Here is a 14673-nt window from a genome sequence, read left to right as displayed (position 1 = left end):
GGTGAAGGGAGGGGCTTTGATAGACAATAAACAGGCAAAGCAAAGGGAGAGCGGATTTCCTGGTTGACTGGGCGGATCAGCAGGGGAGATGGGCAAGTTGGCGATGCGTTAGGAGGGGCTTCACTCCGTCCCTGCTGCGGGGCAGCCTGCTGAGTCCCTAAGGCCTGATGCCCAGGCTGGGGCAGGCTGCGGGCCTTCCAGCCAGAGAAGGAGAGGCGGGCGCAGAGCAGCTCAGCCTGGGCCCAGGGCGCCCCTTCCCAGCCCCGCATCAAGCCACAGGCCACCCGGGGCCGCTGCTCCGAGCTGTGGCGCCCTTGGGCCCCTCTCCCCGCTGCGGTGGGGGATTCCTTCCCCCTTTGGGCCTTGAGGCCCCCGTCCACCCTCACAGCTGAGCTCGGCGGTCACCCCCCGGTGACTCCCGCTGTGCTCCTGCCCCGTCGCCGTGCTCTCTCTTGCCTGGTCCTCAGGTTAGCAGGCGTCGGTGGTGGGGGCCGGGGCCCTCAGAGCAGGGACCTCCGCCCTGTCTCTGGCCCAGAGTAAGGTGCTTGCTCCCAAGCGCAGAGCTGCGTCCTAGCTCGAGTGTTTCCCGAGCTCGAGTCCCGAGGAGGATGCACCCACTTCTCTGGGGCTCTGGCTCATTCCCTCTTTGTCCTTAAGTGAAGCCGTCCTTCACACAGGCAGTCCCCAAACCCGAGGCCCCTGTGCGCCCCAAGGCCGGCTCCTGCGCGTTCCGGAAGCCTCGCCCGCCTCCTGTGTCTGTGGCAGCCCCGAGCTCTGCCCGCCCTCCCGGCTGGAGCGGCAGCAGCTCCTGGGGGCCCGTGGCCGCTGCCAGGGCCGGGGGTCAGGAAGGAGCCCCTGCAGGCACTCTGGGCCACGCGGGGCTTTGGCCCCTGTTTCTCCCTGCTTCAGCCTGAAAGCCCGGCACGGCCAGCCCGAGGAGTCTGTGCCTCAAGACTGAGGAATTCAGCCTGCCTCCCCAGCCCTGGGAAGCTTGCGTTTGCCGAACCTCGGTGACCTGCTGGTTCCTTTCCTGCCTGTCGTTGGTAGTGACGATGCTTGGCCCGGGGACAGGGAAAGGCCCCCCCTCACAAGCGGGCTGAATGGAGGAGCTCTTGGTTGGCCGCCTTGGCGGCCGAATACCTGACTCCCGTCTAATTAGCCTCTTGGCTGTGGGCACCTGGCAGACAGAGCCTGGACCAAGCCCCTCCTGTGTCCCTCCCCATTTCCATCCCCCTCCTCCCCACGTCCCCAGGCCACCGGCCACCATCAGGGGGAGGGTTGTCACGCTCCCCTCAGCTTTCGGTGACTTCCCAACCTGGAAGCGCCAGGCTTTGCCTGCAGTCCCGGCTGGGGCGTAGGCGGCCGGGTGGCCAAAGAATGTCACTGTGTCTGACGCTGACTGCGTTGTCAGTTTCTCCCGAGCAACAGACAGTCTTTCCCTCCAGTGGCCCTCCCCGCAGGTCCCAATTCCACGGGGATGTGGGTGTCTGTCATCTGGGTCAGCTCAACCCATGGTGCTCTGGGGCGAGGCCGGCCACGTAGGGGCACATCGTGTCCTGTCGTGTCCTGATTCTCCTGCTGTCGCCTCCCTTGCCCCTTGCCCACTCTCCAGCCTGGCGGGGGGCCAGCTTCACCGCAGCTGTCTTAGGAGACCAGATGCTTTCGTAGAAGGAGCTGGATGTACGCAAAGTCAGGAGGCTTTCTCCGAGTTCTTTATGTAAGAGTCCTTGCCGGAATCCGGGCTGCTGTAACTGGCTCTCTCCTCAACTGCCTCTTCCGAGAAATGCAAGAACAGTATTGCGTGGACCTAATGTCTTCAGGGGCGGCAATTTCTTCATCTTCTTGGTAGTTGTTTATACATAGAAACCCACCCACTTTTGAACTGATGGATCAGGGCCCGATTGGTTTTTTTTTTTCCCGAACGTGCCTTCCCCCCTTACTCTGTACCATTCCCACCCTTCCATCATAAACTCCTTTTCCTCAGAGCAACTGAATTTGCTGAGCGTATTTAATCTGTGGACACTGTAGGTAAAAACTTTGCTCTGTTTGTTCTCTCTACAGGCTGTCTGTATCTTAAAAGATGAGCTTATTAATCCAGACAAATACTGAATTGGTAGATGGCATAGGAAAGCTATTTTTTAAAATTGAGATATAATTGACACGTAACATTGTATTAGTTTCAAGTGTACAGTATAATGATTTGATGCGTGTATATATTATGAAATGACCACAATAAGTCTAGTTAACAGCCATCACCATACATAATTAAACATTTCTTTTCTTGTGACGAGAACTTTTAAGATGTACTCTCTCAGCAGCTTTCAAATATACAACACAGCACTGTGAACTGTAGTCACCATTGCATCCTCAGGACTGGTTTTATCACTGGAAGTCTGTCCCTTTTGACCCTCTTCATTCATTTCATCTAAAAGGAAACAAAACCGAATGCACAGACACGGAGAACAGGCTGCTGGTTGCCCGGGCCTCATTTTTAAAAGCCGGGCTTTTAAACTCCACGGCATGTGGGATCTTCCTGGATCAGGGCTCGAACCCACGTCCCCTACACTGGCAGGCGGATTCTTAACCACTGCGCCACCAGAGAAGCCCCTGTGCTGGGTGTTTTAAATTCATTCACATTCAATCCTCATCATAACAATATAGTCTTATCCCCATTTTACAGGTGAAAAAGCTGAAGCACAGAAGAGTTAAGTGACTAGATCAAGGTCACATGGATAGTTTGTGATGGATCTAGGGTTTGAGCTCAAGCTGGTCAGATTCTAGAATCTGTGTTTTAGTCACCCTGTAAAAAGCTACTTGAATTACTAATTGCTGTATCCAAGGCTGATGTGCCCTTTCTGGTTGGTTGGGTGTCTGTTTGGTTTGATCAGTGGCTGTACTAAAATTCTTAACTATTTTGTATAATCTCCCTGGGTATATGGATGCCTTGATGTTATCATGGCTGCTTCTGCTGAGTTCCACCTCTGGGCTTGTGGCTCCAGGATGCCAAGTGTTTTAAGTGTACCCAAGGTTTGTTTTATTCCCGTGCGGTAAGACATGTGGACACGGAAATGACTGTCATGAAGGAAGAAGTTTGTAATTCTCACAGATCCCTAGAAACAGGAAGCAGACACTCCAGCAGGGCCACATGAGGAAGCACCAGGGTCAGTCAGGAGGTAGAAGGAGAGAGGAGAACCTATGGGCAAGAGTCTTTATTGTGGTTTCGGGGGGAAGGAATGGACAGGCAGGGTCAGGAGGCTTCGGACTGGCTGGCGTGAATGATTGCAGCAGGCTCTGGGGGATGGAGCTGTCCCTGGTTGTCTGGGCCCTCTTCCTGGGGTGATTAGGACAAGTGGATAGTGGCCCAGAGTGTGAGCATTTGATCAGAGAGGTGGTCGAGTTAAGGGCTCTGGATTGGTTGGTTTGCATATGAAAGGCAGGCCCCTAAACAGCATCAAGCCTCGGATCTGAAGGAGAAACCAGTCGTGGAAAGCTGGATTTCAACTGTGTCACTTGTAAGAGTATTTTTTCTTTTCTTTCTTTTTTTTTTTTTGGCCACTCTGCTGCAAGACTTGTGGGATCTTAGTTCCCCGACCAGGGATTGAAGCCGGGCCCTTGGCAGTGAGAGCGCAGAGTCCTAACCGCTGGACCACCAGGGAATTCCCATAAGAGGTTTTTTTTTTTTTTTTTTTTTTTTTTTTTGCGGTACGCGGGCCTCTCACTGTTGTGGCCTCTCCCGTTGTGCAGCACAGGCTCCGGACGCGCAGGCTCAGCGGCCACGGCTCACGGGCCCAGCCGCTCCGCGGCATGTGGGATCCTCCAGGACCGGGGCACGAACCCGTGTCCCCTGCATCGGCGGGCGGACGCGCAACCACTGCGCCACCAGGGAAGCCCCCCATAAGAGGTTTTTATGCTTAAGAAAATAAAGAAGTAAATATTGCTGCTTTTTCTTTTGACTCACAAGACCAGGTGTTCAGTAGCAGAGAAATGACACTAATTTCTCTTTTCGGCTACTCGGGGAGGGGTAGTCTCTCCAGGATCAGCAAAGCTCTAGATATTAAAGCATTAAAGACAGAAAATAAAAAGACGTAGTTAACACACCACGGAATGTGGGTGCTTGAGACAGACAAACCTTGGCTTACTTGGCGTGGGCTAGAGAAGAAGAAGATCTTAGTGAGAGCCCAGGGCTCTGTCTTTGACGAGAGCCGCATGGAGAGTGTGTCAGGACGGCAGCAGAGAGGGCTTGGGCCAACCTCCCTTCCTCTGGCCCTGGTTCAGTCTTGTCCCTTGTCCCCATGGCGCAAACATCTTCTCCTCTTTTCATTCATCTCTACTGCCCTCCCTCCCTCCCTTCTCCCTCCCCCCCAGCCCTCCCAGCCCTCCCATATCTCCTTCCACTAGTCTCCCCATTCAGACTTGAATTTCTTCTTTTTTTAAAAGATTTTTGATGTGGACCATTTTTTAAAGTCTTTATTGAATTTTTATTACAATACTGTTTCCGTTTTATGTTTTGGTTTTTGGCCACGAGGCATGTGGCATCTTAGCTCCCGGACCAGGGATGGAGCCTGCAACCCCTTCATTGGAAGGTGAAGTCTTAACCACTGGACTGCCAGGGAATTCCTCAGACTTGAATTTCTTTTATAAATTTATTTCTTTTATTTATTTATTTTTGGCTGCATTGGGTCTTCGTTGCTGCACGTGGGTTTTCTCTAGTTGCGGTGAGGGGGGGCTGCTCTGTTGCGGTGCATGGGCTTCACATTGCAGTGACTTCTCTTGTTGTGGAGCACGGGCTCTAGGTGCGTGGGTTTCAGTAGTTGTGGCACACGGGCTCAGTAGTTGTGGCTCGCAGGCTCTAGAGCGCAGGCTCAGTAGTTGCGGCGCACGGGCTTAGTTGCTCTGAAGCATGTGGGATCTTCCCGGACCAGGGCTCGAACCCGTGTCCCCTGCATTGGCAGACGGATTCTTAACCACTGCGCCACCAGGGAAGTCCCTGAATTTCATAAAACTACTTACTACCTTACCTTCTCTGGGGGGGACGGTGGGGATGGGAGGTGCGGATGACTGACCCCCAGGGTTGGAGACCACACCTGTTATTTCTGCATCAGAATGTCCCCTGAATGAGTTACCAGACACACAGAGACCACCATTTGCTCAGTGGAAAAGGGATTTCAAGATTGTGTGGTTTGAGGAAATCCTACACTTTATATTCCCTTTAGGAGATTGACAGCATACAATGAGGTAGTAAGGAAAGAAGTTATGCAGGAAATAAATCTTTGTCTGTTTTATCTGATGTTTCCAGAATTACCTGCCCCACCGCAGAACTGGTTTTTGCATAAGACTTACTACCATCCCACGAGAAATCCTTGGGGAAGGCTGCCCTGCTTGTCGGGTGGAGCGGGGGATGGCTTGGCTCTGAGCTGCCCACTCATGGGCTTGGACCGATGATCTTACAGGGCTTCAGGTGCCCCAGGAGCCCGAGGTCACTGCCCCCAGAACTCTGGGCTCTCATCTTGGCCTGATCCTCCCTGGGTCCCCAGGCTCCCGGCATCCCAGGGCATTGTACCAGGCCTTGCTTCTCTCTGGATTCCCAGCTCCTGGCACAGTGCCTGGCAAACAGTGGGTGCTCAGTGATTGCCTGTATTGAATGAATTCCCCCAACAGAATCCACCAATTAGAGGCTACGTCCTTGTTTTCTAATCAGACCTTATCCTTGTACAGGCACGCACACACGTGAATACATCTATGGTCTGTGTGGGTTCTTCTTAAAAATAGGCAAAGGAGGCACGTAGGCACTGGGATTGGATTTCATGGGGGAGAGTCGTCCTCATCATTTTGCCATAAATACACACGCACAGACACAGAGAAAATAAGAGGACACACAGATAAACACACAGAAGCACAGGCTGTGTACATACAAGCAAACACATAGACACACTTGCAAAAATAGGCACAATCACAGATGCACAGATGTAATTTTACATGTAAACAAACAGAGGAATACAGTCCAGATGCCCTCCCCCCAACACACATCCTCTGTTCTGGCTATTTATTCCTCCAAAGCAAACTGCTTCACAAATTAGTGCATTTACACAACTATCTCATGACATCTCATGATACCGTGGGTCAGAATTTGGGCAGGACTTGGCTGGTGATGCTTCGCCTCCTCGTGTGATGACTCAGTGGACCTGACTGCTAGACGGGCTGGTCTGGATGGACAATGCTGGCTTCCCTCACATGGCTGGTGGCTTGGTGGAGGTGACTGGTAGGCCGGCCTCAGCCGGGACTGTTGCCAGAAGTGCCTGCCGGGCCTCTCAGACGTGACATCTCAGGGTAGTCAAACCTCTTACGTCGCAGCCGGCATCCCCCGTAAAGAGCATTGCAAAACGCGGAGGGGACGCTGGAAGGTTTCTGATGACCTCAGGAGTTGAAGAATGTCACTTGTCCTGCATATCACTGAGCAAGCGACTCTGTTAGGCTTCCTCAGATTTAAGGGGGGCTGTTAGACTTTATCTGTCAACGGCAGCAAAGAATTTGAGGCCATCTGTAATCTAACACACACACACACACACACACACACACACACAGGCTTCCCTATTAAGCACACCACTGGGGTTGCCTCTGGGTCTGAAGCTGTGGCAACTGTGAGGGCCGTGCCCTCGGGCAGAGCTGGGAGGTGCTGCCTCTCTTCATTGGGGGGGACGGTGGAGATGGGAGGTGTGGATGACTGACCCCCAGGGTTGGAGACCACACCTGTTATTTCTGCATCAGAATGTCCCCATGGCTGCACATGAAACACGAGGCTTGGGTAAGAGCCTGTACTGGGGGGTCACTCCTTTCAGGGGAGAGTTCTCTCTCCTGGAAGTTACATCTCAAGTAATTGCAGGGACCAACACCACCTTCATCTTCCCTTAGGAAAAGTACGAAAATCAGGCCATCCGCAGTCCCCTGCCTTTACCAGTTGCCTGCAATGCAGATGGAGTGATGTTGTGGCTTAGAGGTCAGTCACACCTGGGTCAGATCCCAGCTCACCCACCCCCGCTTGCTAGCTGTGTGACCTTGGCCAAGTTCCTCGACCATCACACTTTTATACTTCCGTTCAACAAGTATTTATTGACTATCTTCCGGGGTTGCAATGGTGAGAACAGTAGGCACTGTCCCCGATGGAGGAAGCTGTCATTAGCTGAAGAGTTAAGGCAAACAATTGTAACTTTGCCAGCTGTGCTAAGTGCCAGCAAAGAGCAACGAGGGTGCTATCGGACGGTGCAGTCATGATGGGATCACTGTCAAGGAGGCCAGGGACCACTTCTCTGAGGTGATACTTGGCTGTGGTCTGGGGGATCCGTAGCAGCTAACCAGCTGAAATGTGTCTTGGGCAGCGGAAATAGCATGTGCAAAGGCCCTGTGGCTGGATGGAATAAATTGAATAGGAGGTGGTGAAAGGCCAGTGTGACTGGGTCAGAGAGATCAAAGGGTGCAGGTGGGAGATGAGACTGGACAGGTGGGTGGAAACTTTGTTCACCAAGTTAAGGAAGGGTTTAAAAAATTGTATACATTTTATATATTTATTTGAGTGGTTTTACTCATGGAGGTAAAACGACCAGATTGTGTTTCAAAAAGATGCCCTTGGCTGCAGCAAGGAGAACGAACTACAACGTGGCAAAAGGAAATGTGGGCGATCCCATTAGGGGGCTGTGCCAGCAGAATAGTGCCCCCCTAGGATGTCCATGTCCTGATCCTCAGAACCCGTGAATGTGTTAATTACATGGCAGAAAAGAATTAAGGTTGCAGATGGAATTAAGATTACTCATCACTGACTTTAAAATAGGGAGATTATCCTGGATTACCCGGGTGGGCCTGACATAATCCCATGAGGTCAGACAATGGGTCAGAGACGCGGGACATCAGAGGCACTCAACCTGCCCTCGAGAGCTTTGAAGATGGAGCAAGTGCTATTAACCTCATTTTGTAGTTGAAGAGACTTAATTTCTAAGACGTGAAGTGACCTAGCCAAGACCAAGTATTATTAAGTATTATAACCAGGGCTTAGATCCAGTTCTCTTGACTACAGACTCTCTTTCCATTTCTACACTAGTCTAAGGGACCCTGGGGGACCCAGGTTAGAGTCTGACTGGGTCCCCTTCCAGCCCCACCTGTAGTGTCCTCCTCTTCACCCCATCTCCTTCCAACCATAGCAGACCCTTCCTTATCCTCGTCCCTTACTTCAAATCGTACTGACAGAGGGTGCTGGGCTGCAGAAGAGGGGGATCTTGGCATTGGAATCATGATGTAGGAGGGCATGTGCATTTAGGCTTATGGAATTTTGGAGATAAAGAGCACTTAGTGTAATTCTGTCCTCTGACAGATGAAAAACTGAAACCCAGAGAAGGGAAGTACCTTGTCCAAGGCCCCCTCCAAGTTAGTAAGACAGTCAGGACTAAATCCTGAATTGCTTCCTCCCCAGACCAAGGCTCCTCCCGCTGCATCCTGGGCCGTTCCCAGGTGCTCCTGGAATCCTCAGCTGGCGTTTGGATGCATCTTCCCATAAAAGTAGGCTGTATAAACCGTAGCGCCAGCAGGTCCCTGGTTGTACAGCTCAGCATTGCTTCAGTTCATCTAGGCTATGGCTTCCTCTGCCTTTCCTCCCCTGGAAAAACGAACTCACTTGGATGGAACTCTTTCTATGCGAAAATGTTACTCTTTATTTAAAAAGAAGCTCAGGTGAACAAATGAACTTTAGAATGTGTAAACTGGGACGCGCCTGGCCTATCACTGTGGACTTAAGGCCTGATGGTCTGGAAGGCTTTCTCTCTGGAGTCTCCCTCTTTCTCCTTCTGTGTGGTGGGAATTCTGTGGTCCAAATGTTTCTCCATCAGTGAAACGGCAGCAAGAGCTTTGGAGTCACGCAGACCTGGATTTGAATTTGGATTTAGGCCCATATATGTGACCTCCAGCAAATCACGGGCAAAGGTGTAGCAGTGAGCACGGCCCTACGAGGAACACAGGAGACTGTGTCCTGGACCTTGATCTTCATCAGGCTGCCATCGAGATTCAAATTCACCTTCATTGAGCACCTACCATGTGCTGGTCACTTTCAAGTACATCTCTCACTTAATTCCCACAGCAGCCCCGAGGTGGGTAGTGTCACGTAGGTTCTTTAGAAGAGGAAATGGAAGCTCAGAGAGGGTGAGTCAGTGGTTCAGTATTATTCTACTTATGAGTGGCAGAGGCCCTGACCAGGACCAGTCTTTGTGGTTCTATGTCAACTGCCCTACACCCAGTAATGATTAATATAGTCAAGTGAGCTAGCAAATCAACACAGCATAAAGGAAAAGACAACAGGAAAGTGTCTGTCTCCTATCTATTATTCTATCTACATTTACTAGGTCCATTCTCCAACCATTTTTTCATTTTTCTATATCTGTCTGTCTATCATCTATCTGTCCATTACTGTAGTTATCGGAGGACAAAAGATGGTTCAAAAGAGAACAGAATTTCTGTCTTGATCAGCTGAGGCTGTTATAACAAAAATACCACAGACTGGGTGGCTTAAACAACAGAAATTTATGTCTCATGGTTCTGGAGGCTAAAGAAGATGTGGGTGCCAGTACAGATTGGTTCTGGTGGGAGCCCTCCCCCTGGCTTGTCGGTGGCCACCTTCGTGATGTATCCTTACACGGCAGAGAGAGAGCTCATTTCTCTCCTATCTCTTCTTTTAAAGGCACTAATTGCTTCACAAGGACTCCACCCTTATGACCTTATTACCTCTCAAAGGCCCCACCTCCACATACCATCACACTGGGCATTAGGGCTTCCAATATGAATTTGGGGGGGACACAAGCATTCAGTCCACAGCAGTTACATATGTCTAAATTAAGTGAAGAATAAAAGAAAAGAAGAGGTAGAGGCAGAAAATAGAGCCAAGAATGAGGCTGACACAAACATGCGTTCCGTAGAGTCTGGCTCATTTATGAGGAGTAGAGCAGAAGTGTGGCTCTGGCCCCCAATGTCTCAGGAAGGACCTGAGCAATTACACATTTCATGGTATAAATAAGGTGGAAGCAAACCAGCTGTTCAGAAGATGCTCACCTGTTCCTGACATTGAGACTTCCGCGTTATCATCATCCAGGATCAGCAGTTAAAGTTTGTGCACTGTTGTTTTACACAGTATTATATCTTTTCATTCTTACATCAGCTCCAGAACGATTTTATTTTTCTCTTCCTTTTACAGATGAGAAGACTGAGGCTTAGGAAGGTTAAATTCCTTGCTAAAGGCCATACAGCTCTTACTGGGAGAATGGGGGTTCAAACCCAAATTCATTTTTGGCTTCCCCCATGGTTGCTAACTGCTTGGTGCCCAGGGACCAAAGGTTGGGCTTCAGATTTTGTGTTGGAATTTTGAATGACAACAGACAAATAGCTGTGGGGTGGAATGAGATTATTTTCTTCTTAGCTTTGAGAGAAATTACTGTTGAAATACACGGGTTCACCATTTTTGATGTTCTTGTGTTTATTTTTAATCTCTGAAATCAAAGCCAATTTCTGGGGGGTCAGAGTCATTGCTCCCATGGCAGCAAAAAATATATTTGGTATTTGATTTGAAACTTCATTTTTAATTGGGACCAGATCCAAGCATTGTGAATTTAAACGGCTGCCACAGCCTTCCTGGCCTACCTCGTGAGTGTAAAATCAGTGCAACTATTGTACCCAGCGAGTGCTGGCGGGCATGTGACTATGTTTGTGTCCCATGAGGAATTTGAGTTGGGTGGTTCAGAACATCTGTATCCAAGTGGCATGATGTTTTGCAGAATGCTGTAATACTCTAGAGGAGCTAAAATGGAGGTAGTAACTGGACTTCCAGAAGTGTTTCAAATGCATTGATTGGTTGAAACTAGGACTGAAATAATTACTGTATTAAGCAATTTATAGATGCAGAAACCAATCGCCTTGCCCGCTTTCCTTAACAGGATCTGGACTTGAATAGAATTCCTTAACTCACATCTACCTTCTTTCCCGGGTTCTGTCTTAGAGGAAAATCTATCCTTCTTATTACAGATGTTCCAGAATACTCTAAAAGTCCTCCCCAAATTTATCCTTTCAGTTTTCCTCATTGGTTGATGCTTAATGATACCATCATCTACCAAGTCACCCAGGCCAGAAACTTCAGTCATCCTCAAAATCTCCCTCTTCTTCACCCACCCGAGCATCCGAGTCAATCACTAAGCCTGGGGGCCTCTCCCACTAGGCAGTGCTCACAGCCGCCCCTTCCTCTCCCCCCCACCACTGTCACCACCTTCCTTCACACCCTGGCCACGCTTTGCTAGAATAGCCTTCAAAGAAAAAAAAAAGGGAATTCCACGGCCGTCCAGTGGTTAGGACTCCGCGCTTTCACTGCCGAGGGCCTGTGGGTTGAACCCCTGGTCGGGGAACTAAGGTCCCACAAGCTACGCGGCTCAGGGGAAAAAAAAGCCTTTATATTTGCTTCTCTGCGTCCAAAACACAGATGTCAGAGTGATCCTGTAAAACCCAGGTCTGACCAGCCTGCCCCTCAGCAGCTCCCCACCGTGTACAGTCCTTGTCCTCAAGCTGTGTTCTCTGAAGCCAGGGCTCTGCAACCAGGACTGGGGGCTCCAGGCCTCTTTCCTGAAATGACCACAGCATTCCCCTTCTATTTACATACGGGCTTCTGCAAAAGATTTTGTTTAAGGAGGGCATTTGTTAAAAAAAAGAAACTTTTTTTTTTTTTGCGGTACGCGGGCCTCTCACTGTTGTGGCCTCTCCCGTTGCGGAGCACAGGCTCCGGACGCGCAGGCTCAGCGGCCACGGCTCACGGGCCCAGCCGCTCCGCGGCACGTGGGATCCTCCCGGACCGGGGCACGAACCCGCGTCCCCTGCATCGGCAGGCGGACTCTCAACCGCTGCACCACCAGGGAAGCCCAGAAACTTTTTTTTAAATGACCCCACTCTACCCATGTCTCCTGACTGCAGACCATCCTGGGCCTGCTCCGTATCACTTGCACACGATGGGATATTCTCCAGTCATGGGCTCTCCTTGCTGTTCCCCAAACATATGTGGTGACTTTGTTTCTTTGAACACACCCTCTTCTCTGCTTGGAATGGAATTTCTCCTCCTCTCTCCTCCGAGAGCCCCAATTATCCTTCAGGAGCAGCTCAGATGTCACCTTCTGTGGATGGCGCAGAACCTTCCTTATATTTCCCGCAAGCAAACTATTGCCTCCCTCCCGGGCTCCCACCCGACCCTGGGCATGTCTTGATGGTGGTCCTGGCCATGAAAAACTTTTTCTACATGTCTTCCTGCCTGCCCCCCACTAGATCATGAGTGACTCAAGGACAGGATTTCTATTTTACTCATCTCTGTGTTCCCACTACCTAGCATAGCACTTGGCCCCTGCGAGAAACTAAATGAATCATCAGGTAAAGCAACACCATTAATTATCTGCCAATCAACAATATGGGCTGGAAAAGCTAAATGCCGTAGATGAATGGCAGGTAGGGAGACGGGCAAGGGGGATAAGAGGATGAGGGCAAGAGGAGTAATAGGGGCTTCAAGGGTTGTTGATTCTGGGCTGCTTTAGTTGCACGCAGAACATATATGGTTTTTTTTAAATTTTACTTTATTTATTTGGTAGTGCCAGGTCTTAGTTGTGGCCCGTGGGCTCCTTAGTTGTGGCATGTGAACTCTTAGTTGCAGCACACGTGTGGGATCTAGTTCCCTGACCAGGGATCAAACCCGGGCCCCGTGCATTGGAAGCACAGAGTCTTAACCACTGCGCCACCAGGGAAGTCCCAGAACATGTGTGTTTCTGAGTATAACTTAAGTGTAGTTTAAGGACTATGAAGACGTATCACATCCCTTAGGCTGGGAGCTCTAATGGGGGCCCCTGTTGGAAAAGCAGACTGCGCAGGTCCTACTTGCTTGGATCATTTCATACCAACAGTCTTAACAGCTCATCTGTGCATGAGGCTTTGCCCTTTCACCGGAATAGACTCAGTGAATACTCACAGCACACCCGTCCATTCCAGGGTGGCTGTTATGCCCATTTTACAAAGAACACTAGCCCTGTGCAGTCATACAGCCAAGAAACACTAGAGGCAGCACGTGAAAGCATGTCTTCGGACTCCAAATCCCATCATTTTTGCATGTTGCCTTATCTGCTGACGTTTCCTCAATAGGCCCATGTGCTCTGGGAAGGACGAGACCACAGAGAAGTCAAGGAGTGGCAGAGGAGATTTATGACCTCACGATGTGTCGTGTCTTACCAGGACCTCACACTCTGAGTGTGTGCAAAAAAACCTCACCAAATCCTTCTTCTTACTGCATTTCCTTCTTTGTATTGAGATATAATTCACACACCATAAAATTCACCATGTTCAAGTGTACAGTTCAGTGTTTTTTAGTATATTCACAAGGCTGTGCAATCGCTACCACTAATTACAGAACATTTCCATTAAGTAATTTCTAATGTTTTTGTTTTCCAGATTCCAATAATGAGAGACCCTGGATGGATTCGAAATGTATGGTCTTCAAACATTAATGTGAGTAGAGTTGCTATGAATGCCCTAATTATATTAATACTTTGACATTTCAAGATGAGAGAAAATACTCTTTGACAAACTGGTTTATTGCCATGGATACGTGCAGTCCCCAAACCAGGACTCTGCCATTCGACTGAAGCTTTCAGAGTTGGCCGGTAGCCCTTTCTAAAGGTTTGATGAGCCCCAGCTGAAGCTAAGAACATTATGGCTAGTTTCTAACCTCTTCTCCCTGCGAGCCAACCTCTCCCACGCATAGATCTGATTTTGTCACCTCCCTGATTAAAAAGCATTCAATGGCTCCCTAGTGCCAACAGGAAAATGTTCATATCAGGTTCATGCCACTTGTTGGCCCTTAACGGACTGTCACGTTTATTTAATAAAAGCCCTTGCAGCTGCCCCTAAACCCCTCAAAGGCCTCCTGAAGATTCTGCCTCTTCCTCCTGCACCCATTGGTCCCTTTTGTCACTGCCCTGTGCCTGGTCCCCAAGCCTCAGCTGGGCCCTTCAGGTTGTCTCTGTGGCTGTACTTAGTGCTTTGCTCTCTGCTCTTTTACGGTCTCCCTAGACCCCACGTTCAGCAGCCCGAGGGCCAGCGCCACGCCGCCCCCGTGCCCATATGCCAGCTTCCAGGTTCTGCTTGTGAATCTGGCTCGCTGAGCCTCTGTAGTTTGGGGGGATATTTTGCTGAAGCATCCCTGGCAGTGGTCCACCTACATCCTGGTTCTTTTCTCACAGTATGTTCATCTCGCCCTCACCTTGCCTAAGTTCAGCGACTTCATACAACTTGCTCTACCCCGTAGATTTTAAGCCTGAGATCCTTTCCTGTGGAGAAGAGACTTGGAAAATCTCAAGGAAAGGCTTTTGGAATAATCCAGGGAGAAAGTGATAAAGCCTGAAGACTTATTTGTCCTGACTGTGGCCTGTCCTAAGCCTTGGGGATATAGAATAAAAGTAACACTTGGTCTCTCTCTCAAAGAGCTCAGTGTGGAGAGAGACACTGGTCAGAGTGTGGACCAAGAGGCCTAGTGCAGGGCCAGGCAGAGTGAGAGGTTCTTCCTCGGATGAATCCAGAGGCTCCAGTTAAATGAATGAAGAAGGCTGCTGAGGAAGGCCTGGCCCCGGC

At 50.0% G+C, this 14673-nt stretch overlaps 1 protein-coding gene across 2 annotated transcripts in view; it reads left to right on the top strand.

Moving 5' to 3' along the window:
• LOC102992117 (growth regulating estrogen receptor binding 1) overlaps nt 1–14441 on the top strand; it is a 105438-nt gene extending 90997 nt beyond the window's left edge. The window contains exons 26-27 of one of the 2 annotated variants that reach the window (XR_008616531.1): nt 13495–13551; nt 14351–14441. The gene's annotated coding sequence lies outside the window, so the exon portion shown is untranslated. Of the gene's footprint in view, nt 1–13494; nt 13617–14350 lie in introns of those variants that run through there. The other variant, XR_008616532.1, reaches the window with a different exon arrangement.
• The last annotated feature ends 232 nt before the right edge of the window (nt 14442–14673 follow it).

This window comes from Physeter macrocephalus, unplaced genomic scaffold (assembly GCF_002837175.3).
Source record: "Physeter macrocephalus isolate SW-GA unplaced genomic scaffold, ASM283717v5 random_75, whole genome shotgun sequence".
Lineage (NCBI taxonomy): Eukaryota > Metazoa > Chordata > Mammalia > Artiodactyla > Physeteridae > Physeter > Physeter macrocephalus.
This window is presented reverse-complemented; position numbering and strand designations above follow the sequence as displayed.